Source organism: Triturus cristatus, chromosome 5_2 (genome assembly GCF_964204655.1).
Source record: "Triturus cristatus chromosome 5_2, aTriCri1.1, whole genome shotgun sequence".
In the NCBI taxonomy this organism is placed as follows: domain Eukaryota; kingdom Metazoa; phylum Chordata; class Amphibia; order Caudata; family Salamandridae; genus Triturus; species Triturus cristatus.
The window spans coordinates 637,718,574-637,738,315 of NC_140588.1; positions in this window are offsets into that span (position 1 = coordinate 637,718,574).

Here is a 19,742-nt window from a genome sequence, read left to right on the forward strand (position 1 = left end):
TAATTTAAATATTTACCACATAAATTGGCGCCCGAACAGGGACACTTTCTCATCTCACGCGCCGGAGGTGCGTTGCAGGCCCGGTCTCCTGCCACAGCTGGACGGACAAAAACGCGTACCCGCAGGATTTCCTGTATCTCCCTCCGGCCAAGCGGGGGTCACTGAGGCTGCGATCAACACCCAGATGAGGCGGTGAGAAGTGCGAAGTATCCCGACCAGAGCCTAGCTGAGAGAGCAAGATCCGAGGTATACAGAGGCCCACCAGGTTCCGAAGTTTCCGAGTCGAGTCGAGTCCAGTCCGGTCCAGTTCAGTTCAGTTCCGAGGCCTTCCGTTCCGTGCTACCCGGTGAGTACCGTTGCTGGGGAGGCATTTAGACGTGCACATTGGTTTGTGCCGGTCCTGACGGGTTTGGGTACACAGATCCGGTCTGCACTGTTTTAGCAGTGTATCTGTACTGTTTAGCAGTATATCCAGTATGTTCATGTATATAATTCAGTGTTATCTAGTATTAGTATTATGTCAGTAGTTAGTTTTCTCTTAATTATCATTGTTCGTTAAATGTTAAATGTTAAATGTTTACAGTGTTTAAAATTGTGGTATGAATGAGTGTTCATTATTGTGTTTATCGTATTAATTGTGTTCAAGTCCAGTTTGAGTAAGAATCAAGTAGCAAGGTTTAAAGATGCCGTTCTTTTCAAAATTAAGACAGATTAAAACTAGAAAAGGAGTACTCGAAGAAGCTGTTCCCATTCCACCTAGGGACACTCCAGGGTATTTTATGTACCATAAGCATGGCCTAGATGCCGTATTATATCTTGATTTATGGGTGGACTACACCAAGGATCTAGCAGAAAGTCAGAGGTGGCCCGCAGCTGGGACATGGGATGCAGATTGCATCATGTGAGTAGAAGAAGAATTATGGAAAAAGAAAGCCAGACAGTCACAGAAAGATGCCATTGAACTATGGCGTAAAGAATCGCATAGGCGCACAGAGAAAGCGCTCAGACAGGAAGAGAAAAGTAGGGAGAACTCAAATAAAGCCCGAGAAAACGTATTAGTTGAGGAAGGTATACGAGTAAAAACAGAACAAGTAGACAGACAACGAAACACTCTTATGAATGGTATGTATCCTCTTTTGGCCGAAGGTTTACCTAAGGCCACCCCGGAAATACCGAAAGATTTGCCACCCCCATTACTCCCGATTAAAGCACATCCCAAGACCGCAAAAGATATTTTCCTTTCCTCCTATTTAGACGATGTAGCTCCCGAATATGTTAATGTTCCACCACACACGCCACCTGTCGATGGTGCTCAACCCCGAGATCATCCGCCCCCAACTCCGCAACCACAAACTCCTCCGCATATTCCAATAGGTCCATCTGTTTCCACCGCTTTTCCTGCATCCACAGTTTCTACCTTACATCCCACAAATCCTTTCGTGCCTAGCACCCCAGAAGGTGCGACAGGAGGTGCGGCAGCAATTTTCGCCACGCCACCATCACGAAGTAAATCGTCTCTTAGAGATTTAGCAAACCAACGTACACCCCAAATAGCAACGTCCGACATGTTTAAGGAACATCTTGTAGATTGTAGATATGATCCAGTGCCCGGTAAAAATGACAGAATGCTGCTATCATCACTACGTATACGACGAGCTTCAATGTATTTAACGACACTACCAGGAATGATTAAACATTTAGACAATATATATCGCTTTGTCCAAACAGGGCAAGGCCCTGAAAGTATTGACGAAGCCATGGAATACCAGAAAGTGGATATACAGAGATTACTGTTACGCTTCTTCATAAACTGCTTGATCAGAGACAGAGATAGGTCCGAGGTAGATCAGGATGAAATGCAAGTATTTACCAGATGGGGTCAGAACATATCAGAGGGAAAACATGATAAACAGACATGTATAGTAGCTATGTGCCGAAAGATCCGCAAAGAAGTAGAACGAATACATAAAGCCAGATTGGAGGCAGACAAAAATGAATCAGAGGGAGAGGAGGAGGAAGAATCAGAAATGCCCACAGGACAATTAGAAACGATAGCTTATGTAGGTAGGGGAAGACCTTGTAACAATACCAGATACTTTAATGATCCGATACGTCCGATACGTCCAGAATGTAACAGACATTTTCAAGCCCCTATGTTAAATACGAAGACCCCTGAACACCTATTCCAAGCTGCTGATAAATTACTTCGAGACCGAAGGGGGTATCATATGCTCGATTCTATGGATGAACAAGAATTAGCCAGGTCAGCAGTACAATGGGCTGACGGTTCTGAAAAATACAGTGATGATGCGCTAGCACACACGTTTTTGAACCTTACCCCAGACGAACAGCGTTTAGCTGGTATATACATGATACAACACCTCCTTATATTATATAGAAGCCAACACTCCGATCCTGGTCCCCTACCTGATATACTGATAGAATTACTCACGAATAAATGGAGAGGTTCAGGTACTGATTTAATTAAAGAAATTCTAGAATATCGACACCAGTACATTGTCTTCGTATGCCCAGAACATGTTTCAGTTCCCCCCAAGGAAAGAAAAACGTATCACATAGACAGACAGAATCCCTTACGCGAAGTGCACCCAATCAGAGGTGAGGACAATACTTTTAAACGCGTGTTTGTGTACACGCCCATAACTAAAATTGAATTATTAGAAATGAAGAAAGTAGTACCCAGCCATGACAAAGACCCAGCAGGTTTCCACCGTGAAATAAAAGACATGTTACTCATGGGAGAGTATACTTATCCTGACATTATGAAAATATTGAAAGTTTTATTGCCTGCCGGGATTTACGAGAAACTCAAAGAAAAGGAATGGGAGGTGGGAGACCAAAAGATAGATTGGACAGCACTAGAAACCGAAGAAAAAGCCCGAGCTGCAGGTTCAGGGCTTGGGGAAAAGACTACAGCATTGCCAGGATTATTAGTGCAGGTACTACCACGTTTATTAACTACGAAAAAGGAAGACTGGGGTGCAATTTCAGCCTGTAAACAAAAACAAGATGAAGACACTAGTGATTTCTATTCCCGATTTGAAAAATGTTTTGGTATTAATAGTGGCATAAAAGCAAGTAGTGAGTCGTATCCACATCTGTTTGTGACAAAATTAGTTGAAAATTCCCTTCCCCAAGTTAAGAATAGAGTATTAAAATTCGAGAGTACCTGGCAAGGTAACACACCGTCACAGATGTTACAAATGTTACAATATCATCACAATAGAATTAGAGAAGAACAAGAACATGAACAAAGACGTATGAAAGACACGAAAATGAAAATGCTTGTTGCTCAGTCAGTTCCAGCTGACGGTCATAAAAAGGGTACGACGCAGTCCAATGATTCAGCAGGTCCTGTTAGAGGGACATGCAACTATTGTAAACAGCCAGGTCATTATATACACGATTGCGCAGTTCTGAAACATAATATCTCTACGGGTATAACGAAGGAGAGACCATGTCTGCCTAGACAGGATCAGATCCAACAACAAGTACCTCAGCATGCGCAACCTATGCCAGTTCCACAACAGACCGCACCACAACCACAACAACAGCCACAGCCTATTGCTGCAACACAAAACACGACACAACAGATGTACCAGTATGCACAAAATGACTATCCCGATTATCAGCGCTACACATGAAACAGCCTAGAGAGGGAAGTTGGCTTACCCCTTATTGAGGTTCCCGTAGATCAAGAAGGTCCTTACGTACAGAGTCAAGTATTAGGGAAAGACAGAAAGCAAGCAGAACCACTATCAGTCACAGCGAAGTCCCAGGGGCACCCCTCTCAGGCTCACAAAATATTTCCCTTGGTTTTTCAGGAAAGCCCACTATTAACGAAGTATCGCAACCACTTGCATTCACAGTCGGTCCATTAACACGGACTACAGATCTATTGCTTACGAAATCATGTCCAGAAAACTTGTTAGGTATAAAAACATTGAAGGCTCTAGGAGCTGTAATATGTTGTTCTCCGGAAGGAGTACGACTATTTTTGCGTGACTTTAAAGGTCACTACGTGTCTAGAGACATGGATCATCGGTTACAGAATCTACCTGCACATTTATGGGCGCAAGGCCCCACTGATGTAGGTTGTATGCACATTACACCATATCGAGTCACACTCAAAACAGGAGTGGTACTACCACGAATACGACAATACAAGTTACCCCCAGATGCTGTTGTGGCTTTACTGCAAATCATTGACGAGCTCATTGTACAAGGAGTGGTCGTGGAAACCAAATTCCCCGATAATTCCGATTCTTAAACGAACTGATCCAAAAGCACCACCAGTATATCGATTAGTTATTGATCTGTGAGAATTAAATAAATGCATTGTACCACAATACCCCGTGGTCCCAGATATCTCTTCATTGCTAACAGCCATAGATTCAGAAGCAACGTTCTTTACTGTAATTGATCTCAAGAACGCTTTCTTTAGCGTCCCAATCGATCCGGAGAGCCAATATTTGTTCGGATTCAGTTTAAATGGACGAAGTTTTAAATTCGCACGCGCACCTCAAGGATTCACAGAAAGCCCCAGCATCTATAGCCAAGCACTGAAAAGAGAACTTGACAGTATCCACATGCCAGCTAACACTGCCCTGCTTCAATACGTCGATGATCTGCTGATCACCGCCCGAAGCGAACCTGAATGTGAAAAAGCATCACTGACGGTTTTACATTTCCTAGCCGACAAGGGGCACAAAGTGTCCCCTTCAAAGCTGCAATTCTGTGTCCAGCAAGTTGTGTACCTTGGGCACTTACTGTCCAAGGGGGGAAGACAGCTTACACCCGACCGTATCCAGTTAATTGTTAACATGCCGCCACCCAAGACACAAAAGGAGGTACGGGCATTCATAGGCCTCACTTCGTACTGTAGGCAGTGGATCCCTCAATATGCATTTCTAGCAAAACCACTCATTCAGTTGACAACACAGGAGGCAGCAACATCGACTGTCCTCCCTTGGACTCAGGAACATACGCAAGCTTTTGAAAGCTTAAAGAAAGCTTTATGCCAAGCACCTGTTTTAGCAACACCATGTTACAGCAAACGTTTTACACTTTTTGTTACAGAACGTGAAGGTACTGCTTTGTCAGTACTCACGCAGGAACAAGCAGGATCACACAAGCCATGTGCTTATTTTTCCAGTACATTAGATCCCGTAGCTCAGGCTCTTCCTGCGTGCCTGAAATCAGTCGCAGCAACAGCTTTAGCAATCAGACAAAGCGATGCCATAGTGTTAGGACATCAATTGACAGTACAAGTACCACACGCAGTAGAGGTTCTCTTGAACCGGACCCAAACACAACACTTGACTATAGCAAGACTGACGGGTTATGAATTGACATTGTTCCAGCCACACATAGAAATCAGACGTTGTAGTACATTAAATCCTGCCACACTTTTGCCATTAAGTGGAACAGACCCATTGGCACATGATTGTATTGAAGTTATTACTATTACGACGAAACCCAGACAAGACTTGACAGATATTCCATTGTCAGATCCAGACCTAACATTGTATGTAGATGGTTCATGCATGAGAACAAATACAGGAGAGTTAGTGGCCGCTTATGCAGTCACAACAGATACTGAAATTATTGAAACGAATTGTATCGATACTTTGTCAGCTCAAGCAGCAGAGCTCATCGCTCTGACACAAGCCTGTATTCAAGCCAAAAATAAGAAAGTCAACATATACACAGATTCACGTTATGCATTCGGAGTCGTCCATGACTTCGGCGTGCTTTGGCGAGAGAGAGGTTATTTAACTTCTCACGGTGCCCACATCCAGAACGGTCCCCTTATTCAAGCTCTGTTAGATGCAATACATCTGCCGACTGCAATATCGATTATGAAATGTAAAGCCCATACAAAAGTGACTGACATTATTTCTCAGGGTAACGACCTAGCTGACAGAACAGCTAAACAGACTGCTCAGAATCAGACTCATCCAACTGACACGACAAAGACAATAGTTCCGACACCAACACACTGCATGACAGTTAAGGATCCCGCCCTTGATGTAATTGACATACAGACACATGCTACACCAGAAGAAATAAAGAGATGGACTGAATTAGGAGGGATCCGAACGGATCAAGGATGGATGACGAAGGGAAAAGCTATATGGTTTCTTCCTGACTCAATGGTCCAAGTCATTATTAACACAATACATAGTCCAGCGCACCTAGGAGTGAAAGCTATGCTAGACAGTATTCAACACATTTGGTTCAATAAACACTTGCGAGCAGCAGCTAAACAGAAAGTACGTACATGCATGATTTGTTGCCAGTTCAATCCAGGAAAAGGCGTACCTGTAGAACAGGGTGGATTTCAACCCCCCGATCACCCTTTTGAAGTCCTCCAGATGGATTATATCCAGATGGAACGTTGTCGAGGATTCAAGTAGGTCCTCGTAGTTGTCTGCGCTCTCTCCCGGTGGACAGAGGCGTATCCCGTCTCAGATTACACTGCCCCGACTACTGCCAAACAGTTAGTTCGAGAATTCTTCCCACGGTATGGTTTGCCCCGTGTCGTGTACTCAGATAATGGCCAGCAATTCTCATCGGAGCTAATGAAACATGTTTCACTTCTGTTAGGCTATCAATGGAAATTCCACTGTGTCCGACATCCCGAGGTAGCAGGTCTCGTGGAGCGGCATAATCAAAGTTTGAAAATTAGACTGTCCAAAGTATGTAGAGAAAAAGGTGTCGACTGGATAGTAGCTTTACCAGTTGCGCTCTTTTACATGAGAATGGTAGCACACTCTCGAACAGGGCTATCCCCGTATGAGGTGATCTTCGGTAGACCACCAAATATGTGGGGGACGCCTATACCTCGTAAAATCACTGATGTTGATTGTAATATGCTGACAGATTACCTGGCTTCCTTGATGTCTGCACTACAATCTTGTCGTTCACAGGTAGCTGCAGCTTTTCCCGATAACACTGAGGTGAAGCCCCATGACGTGGTTCCGGGAGACCTTGTACTTGTAAGGAACTTCGACAGAAGGAACCCGCTGGAGCCTCGCTGGCAGTCGCCTAAGCTCGTCTTATTGACCACAAGGACAGCTGTGAAGATTGAGGGACGTAAAGGGTGGTTGCACTCGAGCCATATCAAAAAATTTCATGGACTATCATCCGACTTGAATTTTCAGTCCTGCATTCCCTCACAGACTGACTCAAAACTCCCCCTGGTTGATGAGCCAGAAAAGGAAAACTATAAACTGAAACTAAGGTCTAGCAAGTCAGACAATTTGATTGTTTAAGTCCTCTCCAAGGTGAATCGGTTGAATTTGTCTCTGACATGTATCCTCTAGACCGAAATAGAGAGAAAAATAGACAGAAACAGCTCAAGAAACATGCGTACTGTAAATCACTTCGTAGTCACTGCATAGTGACATTGTTAATTATGTTTTTTCTAAGTCTTCTGATTATTATTACCAGTATATTATTACACATGTATTACCCTATTTCCAAGCGTGCTTTCAATGCTACTGCCGAACATTCTTTTAGCGAATTACCCCCGCATGAGTTGTCCTATAGATTTGCGCTGCGCAACAACACATTCATTAGTATGTTACATCATTCTCATCAGACCAGCAATGCTACAAATTGTTGGATATGTGGCCGACTCCCTCCCTATCAGAAATACAAGGGAGTTCTGCCCCTCTTTCCGTATCCATTCACACACAATGGCTCCTGTGGAGCATGGTTTAGTTTGATTAATTCCCTAGATTCAAATTCAGTAGTTTATCAAGACAACTGGGTATGGGGAAACCTGAACCTAGTTTTACTTAAAGTCTGCTACCCTAACAAGGAGGGACTTCCCAAAAGAACAGGAACTGATCTAGAAAATGAAGTATATGGATTAGGTAACTTTACACTTAATCTCATGATCCTGAATGTTGAATCCGAAGCTACACCAATCTTGCCCGCTATGTCAGTATTTCCAGTTAGAGGCGAATTATGTGTAAGAAAGAATGGTTCAATACACATGGGCCATAGTAAATGTACCACTGTAATAGAATTCAGTGATAAAGGAAAGTCTACATTTAGAGCTTCTCGTCACTCCTACTTCATCTGTGGTCACACCGCATACATACGCCTACCCCTAGATTGGGATGGTACCTGTTACATTGCATTCCTTCTGCCACCTGTTTTCCTAGCCCCGCCTGATTACCATAGGAATACCCATTTAGTACACAATAGACAGCAGAGAGATCTCCCGATTGTCGACTACACTGAAACAGCATGGGAGCAATATACAGATTTCAATAAAGGTTTCTTTCCCTACATAGGTACAGTCACTAATAGTAAGCTGATACGTAGATTAACTAGAACCCTTGAAGCAGTAGTGAATGAAACTACTTCCGCCTTAGGCAACTTAACAGAGGAGCAGTCTGCGATGCGGATTGTTGTTCTTCAAAATCGTCTTGTCCTTGACGTCATTCTGGCCGATAGGGGCGGAGCTTGTAGGGTCATCGGATCAAGTTGCTGTGTTTTCATACCAGAAAACGCGCCGTCAGTATATAAAGCCATAACTCGACTTCATAAGATCGTAAGCCAGATACACCAGAATCCAGGCACCTGGACTTGGTCCGGTTGGTTCTGGAGCGTGTTGTCAGCCTGGGGATGGAGGATCCTATCCTTCCTAGGTATTGGCTTCCTCATACTATTCAGTTGCTGCTTGTGTCTACAATGTGGGCCAGCGATCTGTGGTCTGTGTGCCACATCGTGTATCCCGCCTTCAAATTTTCATTCAAGATTCCGGAAGAAGAAAGAAGAACAAATGATGCTATATGAACAGATTGATGGATTGATGAAGATGGATATTTCATAAGGGTCCGTAGGGGACAAGGAGGGAATGAGGAAATATGAATTTTTATGGTCAATTGTGTCCCCTATCTTAGACCCCAACGGCTCCATGTACATGCTACAAGTACATGTATGTTCCCTCCAGTTCCAGCTATGAAGACGCAAATACATGTGCGTCCAACGTCAATATGTCTCTTTCAGATCCGCCATGAATGGGTCGAATATTCCATTCCTAAGTATGATTGGCCACCGACTTTATATGGTTCACCTTTCATGTTTTACAGTTCAGGCGAGTAGGCCCTGAATTCTGCCCTCAAGCCTTTTCCTGCTTCTGCCTCTGAAATGCTCCAGCTTGGACCTGCATCCGTATCCATGAACTTTGTCCTACTCCCTGCGCGGCTAACAGTGCCTAACACGGCCTGTTGCCTGCCAAAAACTGTATTCAGCCTTCAAGTTATCTGCTCCGCTCCTCATCCAATGCATTCCTGTCTAGTAGTTTAGGTAAACATCCTTCCAGCTACCGAGCAAAGGGCCCGGCCTCGCTGTCTTTATGCAAGTAATTCATAGCCCCTGTTACCATGGAAGATTCCTGCCCCCTCGCATCTCATGTAGACACACAGACGCTTGTACATGCACTAACAGTCAGTATAGAATAGATTCCGTCCGAGAGACCTTTCCTTTTGGATAAAACAGTTCCTTAAACAAAGATATTAGATACGATTTGGGATTAGGTTGACCTGACCCCCCAGACTTCTGTCTCCACATGTAGAGCTAAATGTCAATTCCCCTTCACCCTCTAGTTGCACGTCAATCACACGTCATGCGGCTGCGCGCGCATCTCTGCCAAATATCTCTGCTGACACTGCAGGATTCTCTTATGGATCCACCCACTTGTGACATCATTTTAAATGACGTTTCTAGTATACGCCTGTTATTACGCCTATTTTCATTACGTATGTGTATTCTTATCTGTATTATCAGCTGTTACGCCTCCTGCATCTGTCTTAATGCAATGCTTTTCATATATATATTGTTACTTGTCAATAATGTATTGCCGATCCCTTCCTGAACCTTCGTGGTGATGGAATAAGATTGCCTGGTTCGAACCATAATTCCTTTGTAAGGAATAAAGCCCTTTTCAGAACCTCTAATACCACGGATTCTGCCTCTTATTTTGACTGAGTTATTCTTACTAGACTTTTCCGCATAAAAAACAGTACAGGTAATTTAAATATTTACCACAATATCCTAGGTGTTTCTATAAATATATATATTTTTTAAATAATAAAAAACAAAGGCCGGCCCCGGGGGATGGGGTCCCCGGGGCCATAAGTGGCCTGAAGAGGGGGGCAACGCAGCCCCCTCCTAAATAATTTTTTTAAAAAAAGGTCATGACCCGGGGGTTGGGGTCCCCGGGGCCGATTAAGGCCTTGAGAGGGCCAAATTTATTTTTTTCAACAAAAGAATTAGGGTGCAGGCCCTGGGGGATGGGGTCCCCAGGGCCAGTAAATTAGAAATAGTAGGGGGGCCACACAGCCCTCCTTCTTAAAAAAATAAAATAAATAAAAGACCGACATCGCGCCGGAGGCCACGCCCCCTCCTTGCAACACTCTGTAAACGCGCCCCCTGGCCAGTTGTGAGTTGGGGAAATAATTCCCCTTCAATACTGAGGGTCCCTGAGGGCCAACTAGCCCAACAGGTATCTCCAGTATGCGCCAGGGAGCTGCGTTGCAGACAGGTGTTCTGAGGCCACGCCCATTTTTACACCTCTATACAACGCAGCTCTGTGGCGCTTACTGGAGGTACCTAGATGGCTAGTTTGACCCTAAGGACCTTTAGGATTCAAGGGGACTTAATCTCTCAACTTAGAACGGCCACAGGGCACATTTACACAGTGGTAAAGGGAGGGGATGGGGCCTGAGGTGACGTGTGCAAACACGCCCTGTGGCGCGTTTTCAGTTGGGGAAATAATTCCCTTTCAATCCTGAGGGACCCTGGGGGCCAACTAGCCCACCAGGTGCTTCCAGTAAGCGCCACTGCTCTGCGTTGCAGAGAGGTGGTGCAGGCCGTGCCCCTTTTTACACCTCTCTGCAATGGCGCTTACTGGACGTACCTAGTGGGCTGTTTTGCCCCTAGGGACCCTCAGGATTCAAATGAACTTAATCTCCCAACTAAAAACGGCCACAGGGCATGTTTACACAGTGGTGAAGGGAGGGGACGAGGCCTGAGTTAACATGTGCAAACAAGCCCTGTGGCACGTTTTAAGTTGGGGAAATAATTCCCCTTCAATCCTGAGGGACCCTGGGGGCCAACTAGCCCACCAGGTGCTTCCAGTAAGCGCCACTGCGCTGCATTGCAGAGAGGTGGTCTAGGCCGTGCCCCTTTTTACATCTCTCTGCAACGCAGCTCTGTGGCGCTTACAGGAGGTACCTAGTGGTCTAGTTGGACACTAGGGACCCTCTGGATTCAATGGGACTTAATCTCCCAACTTAAAACGGCCACAGGGCGTGTTTACACAGTGGGGAATTGAGGGGACGGGGCCTGAGATGACGTGTGCAAACACGCCCAGTGGCGCGTTTTAAGAGGTAGTTTTAATCCACTGCCCTAATATATACTAGGGGCTTACAGAGGAGGTCATGCTGATCACAGGGGGACCCCAATGCATAGTGTTCCCTAGTGTATGTAGGTGTTTTCACTGTATTCTGAGTGTCTTTTAACATAGCACTGGCTCTAGGACTGGTTAGTCAGACTCAGTTACCACCAGTATCCGTCTGAAAAAGTTGAGGGTACAGGATGATTTTGCAACAAGGCTTCTTTCTGCTCTTCTGTTTGTTCTTTCTGCACGTTATCCTTCTTCCTGCACTTTTCTTCATCTTTGAGGACTTCTGTTGCTTCTTTCTGCATTTCTTTTTTTTCTTTCTGTGCGTTTTTTTCTTCTTTCTTCACATGTCCTATCTCTGTAGGCATAGTTAGAAATAAGCATTTAAAAAACCTTTGAAATTCACTGAAAAAACCATAGGTCTCAGGCATGTTATAGTTAGGAATTAGCATTTAAAAAACCTTAGAAATTCACTGAAAAAACCATAGGTTTCAGGGGCGTTATAGTTAGCTGGACTTTTCACTCGTACAAAACCATTGAAATTCCCCCGTTATAGTTAGTTCAGCTAACTATAACTCGCGCGCCCGCAATGCACTGCTGATGACGTCACATATTACATCACTCATGACATGATCAGTGACATCACTCATGACATCACTGATGACAGATGGGGCATGTAATTCCATCCAACGAAATCCTATTTCCCTATCTTAATAAAACGTGAAATAAAAGAAAAAAATATATCATAACTATTTAAAATTCCAACCCTGATTTGTCGGAAAAATCCTTCTTATTTTATTCCCACATTTCAAAGAGAGTTTAGCAGAGGACTATAGCCCTATATGGGTTGCAAGTTCTTCTCCATTGTTGAGCCCTTTAGGTACCTTACAATCCACATCTAAAATGAATTTAGACTCAAGTATTCTTAGGTGTTTTTCACGATCCCCACCCCGTATATGTTTAGGGATTCTCTCAACTTCAAAAAATTGCAAACTGCTATTATCACTCTTATGGAATTCCGAATAGTGGCGTGCCACTGGGTAGTTGTGATCGCAATTCGTGATCGCACGTAAATGCTGGAGAATCCTTAATTTGAGTGGCAATTTAGTACTGCCCACATACCGGAGGCCGCTAGGGCATTCCAGTACGTAGACCGTAAAATCGCTAGTGCAGTTGATTATGTGTTTTATTGGGCATTTCTGTCCAGTTCCTGTGATGTACTCTTTGCAGTTTTTACCATTTCGATCTGCCTTGCACATCCCACATGTGGTGAAACCATTGGGCATTTTCAACCATTGTAATTTCGTATCTCCATCGCAGTAACTTTGGACTAGTCTATCTTTCAATGATCTGGCCTTCTTATATGTCACCTGTGGTCTTGTTCCTATGCAGTCACCAATGATTGGATCTGCTGTTAATAGATTCCAATGTTTTTTCATGATTTTTTCAAAAGTCCATGCTCCCCTGCTAAACTGTGTTATCATTCTCGGTGCATTGGGCTTGATTTCCTCATCTTCTTTTCTCTTAGTACTACTCTTAGATGGTTTGAATAGTATATCGTGCTGTTGTAGATCCTTAACCTTATTTTTGGCTATTGTCAGAGTTTCATCTTTATATCCCCTTGATTTAAAGCGCATAAGCATAGTCTGTTGCTCTTTCGTGAAATCCTCGTCAGTGCTACAGGCACGACGGGCTCTCAGTAATTCCCCATAGGGTATACTTTGTTTCAATGGGGCTGGATGGTGACTTGCAGCATGCAACACTGTGTTGCCTGCAGTTTGTTTGCGGAAAAGGCGAGTTGTAATTTTCTTTTCCCTTATTTCTACTGCTATATCTAAAAATTCACAGTAAGTTGTACTCATAGTGTGCGTGAATTGTAGATTAAAATCATTAATTCCTAGTTGTTCAATAAACTCTTTAGCTAGATTTTTTGGGCCATCCCAAATGAGGAACAGATCATCTATGTATCTGATCCACACTAATATGTGATCAGTATACATTTGTAGTTGTTGTGTCCATACTACTTGTTCTTCCCACCAACCTAGAAAAAGATTTGCTAGACTGGGGGCAAAACAAGTATCCATTGCGGTACCCGACCGCTGTCGGTACACTGACTTTTCAAATAGGAAGATATTGTTCTGAAGACATAATAGTATCATTGTCTCTAACATTTTGTTGTGCTCCCAGTGATCTATGTGTCTACTCCTCATAAAATTTGGGATTGGTGTTTGGAGTAAAGGAATGGAATCGTATTAGGTGGCCACTGCTACCACTGACGGCACCAGCGTCGCAGGCAAGGGGATTGCTGGAGCAGTAACTTGACGGATTATATATATATATATATGTACATATTACCTACTGGCGGTCGCCAGTAGGTAGTTATAGTTAGAACCACGTTTCCATAGGAAATCCACAACATTCTATTTTGAATAACTTTGGCGCCGGTTGACGAATCCTCGCGAATTTTTTAAAATAGGTGGGGCGCTATGCTCCGCTCCTACCCTGAAAGTCTCGGGGGGATTCGTCAAGCGGGGGCTGAGATAAAAGGGGGGTCCCAAAACGCGTTTTTCCCATGCATTTTTCCATAGGACCTTTAGACACAGCTACAGCCCGAACGGCTGAACAGAATTACTTGAAATTTGGCAGAGAGGTAGTCCTCAGGTCAAGGAAGTGCCTTTTGTAGGTTTGGTGTAAATCTGTTCAGTAGATTCTGAGAAAATAGCCTTTAAATCAATATATATATCTGAGCCAGCTTACGGTACGCTTACCGTAAGGTTACCGTACGCGTACGGTGGCGTGCGCGAGCGCGATTCTGATTGGCCCTTAGATCTTAGTAAACATTCGCATCGGTCGAAACCAGGAAGCGGCGGCCGCCATTTTCTCTCTCGCACTCTGAGGGGGGAGCTGATAAACAAATGCCAAAAACATATAAAGGGGCTGTTTAGACAGCGCACATAACCATGTTAGTTGAGTCTTCAAAGATCCCCCAAGGCAAAAAACGGTAATTTTTTATTTTTCGAAAATTTCGCCGATTACGCTTACCGTACGCTTACCGTACGCGTACGGTAAAAAATTATTAAAAAAAAAAAAAACCCTCTCTCCACCATTTGTGCATGGCATATAAGAGCACAGCATTTCCCCAAAAAATTTCAACAGATTACCTATCACAAGGAAGCGCATAATATGTCCTCCATGTGCGCACGGTGCGCGAAGCGCATCGTGCGTACATGGCCCATCTAGCGTAACGTGGGCACGGCACTAACTGCGTAAAGTGGGCGCACGGAACGAACTGCTCACTGTGCGCGCACGGTGCGCGAAGCGCACCGTGCGCGCACGGAACGAACTGCGTTAAGTGGGCGCGCACGCCACGAATGGCGTAAAGTAACTTAGCATTTTAAAAAACGTACAAATTCACTGAAAAAACCATAGGTTTCACACACGTTATAGTTAGGAATTAGCATTTAAAAAACCTTGCAAATTCACTGAAAAAACCATAGGTTTCACACATGTTATAGTTAGCGGAAATTTTACTGATAAAAAACCAATGAAATTCCCCCGGTATAGTTAGTGCAGGAAACTATAACTCACGCGACCGCAATCTTCTGCTGATGACATATGTGTCTTTATGAAAAAAAAATATTTGTAATATATGTATAGCTAAACATTTATGGAAGAAGACATGGGCAAATAAGTGTTTAAATACAGTATTAGCATCAGCAGAAGATTGCGGTCGCGTGAGTTATAGTTTCCTGCACTAACTATAACGGGGGAATTTCATTGGTTTTTTATCAGTAAAATTTCCGCTAACTATAACATGTGTGAAACTGTTTTTTTCAGTGAATATATATATATGTATCATCAACGAGGCTGTTTGCAAGTACAAACAAGCTCCAGAACTCTCAGGTTCACTTTTAGACGGCTTTATTGTGGCTCACAACAGGACAGGTAATGAATTTCAACTGCAGCCTCGGTCTTTGCAAAACCATATATATATATATATATATATATATATATATATATATATATATATATATATATATATGCCACCAGGAATCGTTTTGTAGATTGCGCAGCTTCAAAGCGCAAAAACGAACACGGACCCAAAATAAGTGCTGAGTTTGAATTCATTTGGACAAAACTTTACACAGCCGCCATGACGCGTTTCGGCCTTCAGAAGGCCTTGATCACATGACGCTGATGTCAGAAGCCTGACCTTTTAAAGTGCAAGTGCAAGTCTGATCAATGACATCATGACAATGGACATAGAAAACAGATTTAAAGTGACAGTTGTGCAAATGCATATAGCTGTGCAAAAATACGCAGAAATCTGTACAAAATGGTAATCTATCCAATAAATGTAAAATACCTTAAATACTAGAGAAGACAACTAACAACTGTGCAAGATACGCAAACAATTGAAGAAAAAAGTTAATGAAAAAGTCCTCCTTGTATATGTAAAATACATTGAATTTAACCGAGGACACCAATCAGGGGACACAAGCAAAAAACTGTACTACCTAAAGTATCAAAACTAATAAAAGGCCATGCACCAAGGTACCAGATATTGTAAAAACAGTTGTTAAAAGATCATATATAAATAAATATATATACATATAAACAAATTAATACATATATGTACACACATTTTTCTTTCAACTGAAAAGTAGGGTGAATGAATAGTTAAACACCTTCAAAATGGCGAAATATAAATACAAAAAAGGATAAAAATACAGTTTTTCTAATATGTATACACATACGGATATATGTGTCACCTGTGTGTCACCCCCAATTGCAAGGTGTGTTCTTGAGAAGGAACTAACTACGAATGTATATAGCCCTTAATTCATACCTACAATTTTTATCAATGAGGTATTTCCAAAGTGTCTGGGTAAATCCAGCACCCCTGTTCGTTATAATACCTCAACATGTATCAAGTCATTCTCTATGATTACCTAAACATACAAATGTCCAATGTGTTGAACTGTCATGATTCGAAAAAACTCATATTGATAATTCGTGAAAAATTAATAAGTGAAGAAAGAGGCAAACTAAATTAAACAAACCAATCTAAAAGAATGACCCGTAACAAGTCCGGTTACATCATAATTCAAAATTCAAAAATCAGGAGAAAAATATATGCTAAGCAAATTCATGACTAGCTAGCAAGAAATAACTGGGAGTGACCTTGCAGAGATATAATAAAGCCTAGAGCCAGGTGAAGAAGTCTTCGCTAGAGTTAAGCCCATTGGGGACTTTGGAGTCCAGCTCCAAAATGTATCTTGTCTCAAGCTTTCTAAGGGAGGCTTCCCGATCTCCACCACGTCTAAGCAGAGGCACCGAATCAATGACGAAATAGCACAGAAGTTCCAGACTGCTATTGTGCTTATCACTGAAGTGTCTTGCCACAGGATAAGAGACGTCATGATTGGTGATAGCCCTCATGTGCTGGAGTATACGTTTGTGCACCTGCAATTTGGTACTGCCAATATATTGCAGGCCACAAGTACACTCCAGCACATAAACTGCAAAGTCTGTCCTGCATGTCAATTTCTTGTTGATCTTACAGGGGGTACTTAAAAAGGGTGAAGTATAAGTAGTTGTACTTCTACCTAACATACAGGCCTTACACGAGGAACGCTTAATAAAACCCTTGCTGGCCTGTAACCAATTGGTAGTGTTGTTGCTGAGTTCAGGACTACTCTTAACAAGCATATCGCTCATGGAGCGGGCCTTGCGGAATGTAATGGCAGGTGCATTGAGTATGCCATTGCCAATTACAGGGTCCTGACGAATCAGTGACCAGTTCTTTTTGAAAATCCTGCGCAAGTTGGAATGTTGACGACTAAATGTGAGAATCAGTCTAGGTGCCTCGCTCTGGGAAGCTGATACATTCGGGGTAACTGTTAAACCTGAATGGGTTACAGCTGGAAACAAAGTCTGATCTCTAGCCAGAGATCTAGTGCGAGACATGGCCTTATCAATAATGGTCGGGGCATAACCCCTTGCCAAAAATCTAAGCTTACTCAGCTCTTGAGCTTCCCAGCAGTGTGAATCTAAACTACAGATACGCCTTATACGCAGCATCTCCCCGTATATATATATATATATATATATATATATATATATATATATATATATATATATATTACCTACTGGTGGTCTTCAAGTAGGTAGTTATAGTTAGGACCTAGTTTCCATAGGAAATCCGCAACATTCTATTCCCAATAAGTCTGGCGCCGGTTGACGAATCTTCGCTAAATTTTCCAAACTTTTGGTCAGCTCTGGTTCGCTCCTATCCTGAAAGTCTCGGGATGATTCGTCAAGCGGGGGCTGAGAAAAAAGGGGTCCCAAAACACATTTTCCCCATGCATTTTCCCCTAGGACCTTTAGCCGCAGCTACAGCCCGAACTGCTGAACGGAAGTACACCAAATTTGGCAAAGAGGTAGTCCTCAGTTCAGACTCGTGCCTTTTGCTTAAATTGTGTTAATCTGTTGAGTAGTTTCTGAGAAAATTACAGTTAAATGTACATATATATCTATGGCCTCGGAGGATCCGCGCACCCTATGCGCACCCTGAGCGCACCCTCTGCGCACCGTGCACGCACCCTCCCGATCACATGCTGAATGCTAATTGGCTGTCAGGTGGTTGTCAACATTCGACAACAGGAACTGTTGGCAGCCATTTTGTGCATCGATAGAAGCGGGGCTGAAGAGGTAAGGGAAATAAGTGTGTAAAACATATTAAGGGGGCAGGGTAGAAATACTCTGACCCTCTAGACTTGCTTAGGGGGTCCCAGAAGGACTCCCAGGACCCCTTTTTATTTTTTTAAATGGCAGAATGTGCGCAGGGTGCGCGGATCCGGGCCTAACAATAAGAAAACTAAGCGCGGGCTTCCGCGGTTCCTTAATAATTAGGCCCCCGGGGGTGCCAAATCCCGGGGGCAAACACTGTACCATTTATTGAGGGGCCAAGGGGGGCCCCCCAATCCCCAGGGACCACCACCCCCGGGGCTTTATTTTTTGAGGGAGGAGGGCTGTGTGGCCCTGTTGACCGCCACACCCCAGGGCCGGCTCCTGCAGTGTCCTGGGGTGCCCACCCCCAGGACACTGTTGTTTGCTATGAGAGGGCGGGAGTCTCCCGCCCTACCATAGCAAACTTCGTTTGGATTTTGAAAGAGAGAGCAGTGAAACCTGCTCTCTCTTTCAAAATCCAAACCATATTGCTTTTCTACACGGGGAGCTGCATGCCGGCTCCCAAAGGACGCCGGCATGCAGCCGGCTGGGAGCCGGCTGGGACCGTGGGGGCGTTGAGGCTCCCCACACGGTCCCGAACGTTTTTATAAGCCCCGGGGGATGGGGTCCCCGGGGATAATAAAAATTAGTGATAGAGGCTATTGTTCTTTTTACGGTAAAATTAGGAGTCGCTCAACCAGCGCGGCTCTCAGTGCGCCCCCTGGTGTGCACGCATTGGGTGCACGACTCCTATCGCGTTGGGTGCACGATTTCTCTCGCGTAGGGTGCGCGGTTCCTAACGCATTGGGTGCACGACTGCAAGCAAAAAAAAATCGGACATTTTTTGGAGATAAACATCAAGCTTATGTGTTTCGTTCTAGAGTGGCTCTGAAAAGAGCCGTTGTGTTCATTGAGAGTTTTTGGTACTTATAAGTAAGTACCTACACAGAGTATAAGTTGTTGAGGAAACTCTGTTTCCTTCATCAGTAAAGTGTACACCATCTCTCCTATACATCTCTTGCATATGAAAACGCAGATTGTTATTGGAAATGGACCCCATTCTATAGTCTCGGAGAAAAGCAGAAACAGATTTATTCACATGTTTCCTAGCTTTCTCAATGTGTGGACAAAAATGATTGGACCAGTTCCATTTCTGCCTTTGGCATATGTTAGAATAGACAATGGCAGTTTGGGGAAAAAGTTAAATCAATTCTGCAAAGGTGTCCTTGATAAGCATTTCCAGACCTACCCCAGTCAAAGTGCCTAGGTTATTGCCACCACAGTGCACAATTATGAGGTCAGGGTGTTGGAGATGCAAAAAGGATTTTACCCATGGCATCAATTGGTGCCAATTTAACCCTCTCTGTCCAATCTATTTAATGTCTACATTTGGCAAACCTAGGTCTTTGTGAATGCCTTTGTTTTCTGCATACCTTTGGTTCCAGAAAATATAGCTGTGTCCCACAATCCACACACTAATCATCTTGAAGGGAGGTCTGGTTGCACTCAGATGGTCTCTGTAAATGAAATGGCAGCTTGAAAAGTAAGATTTTTCTAAAATGGT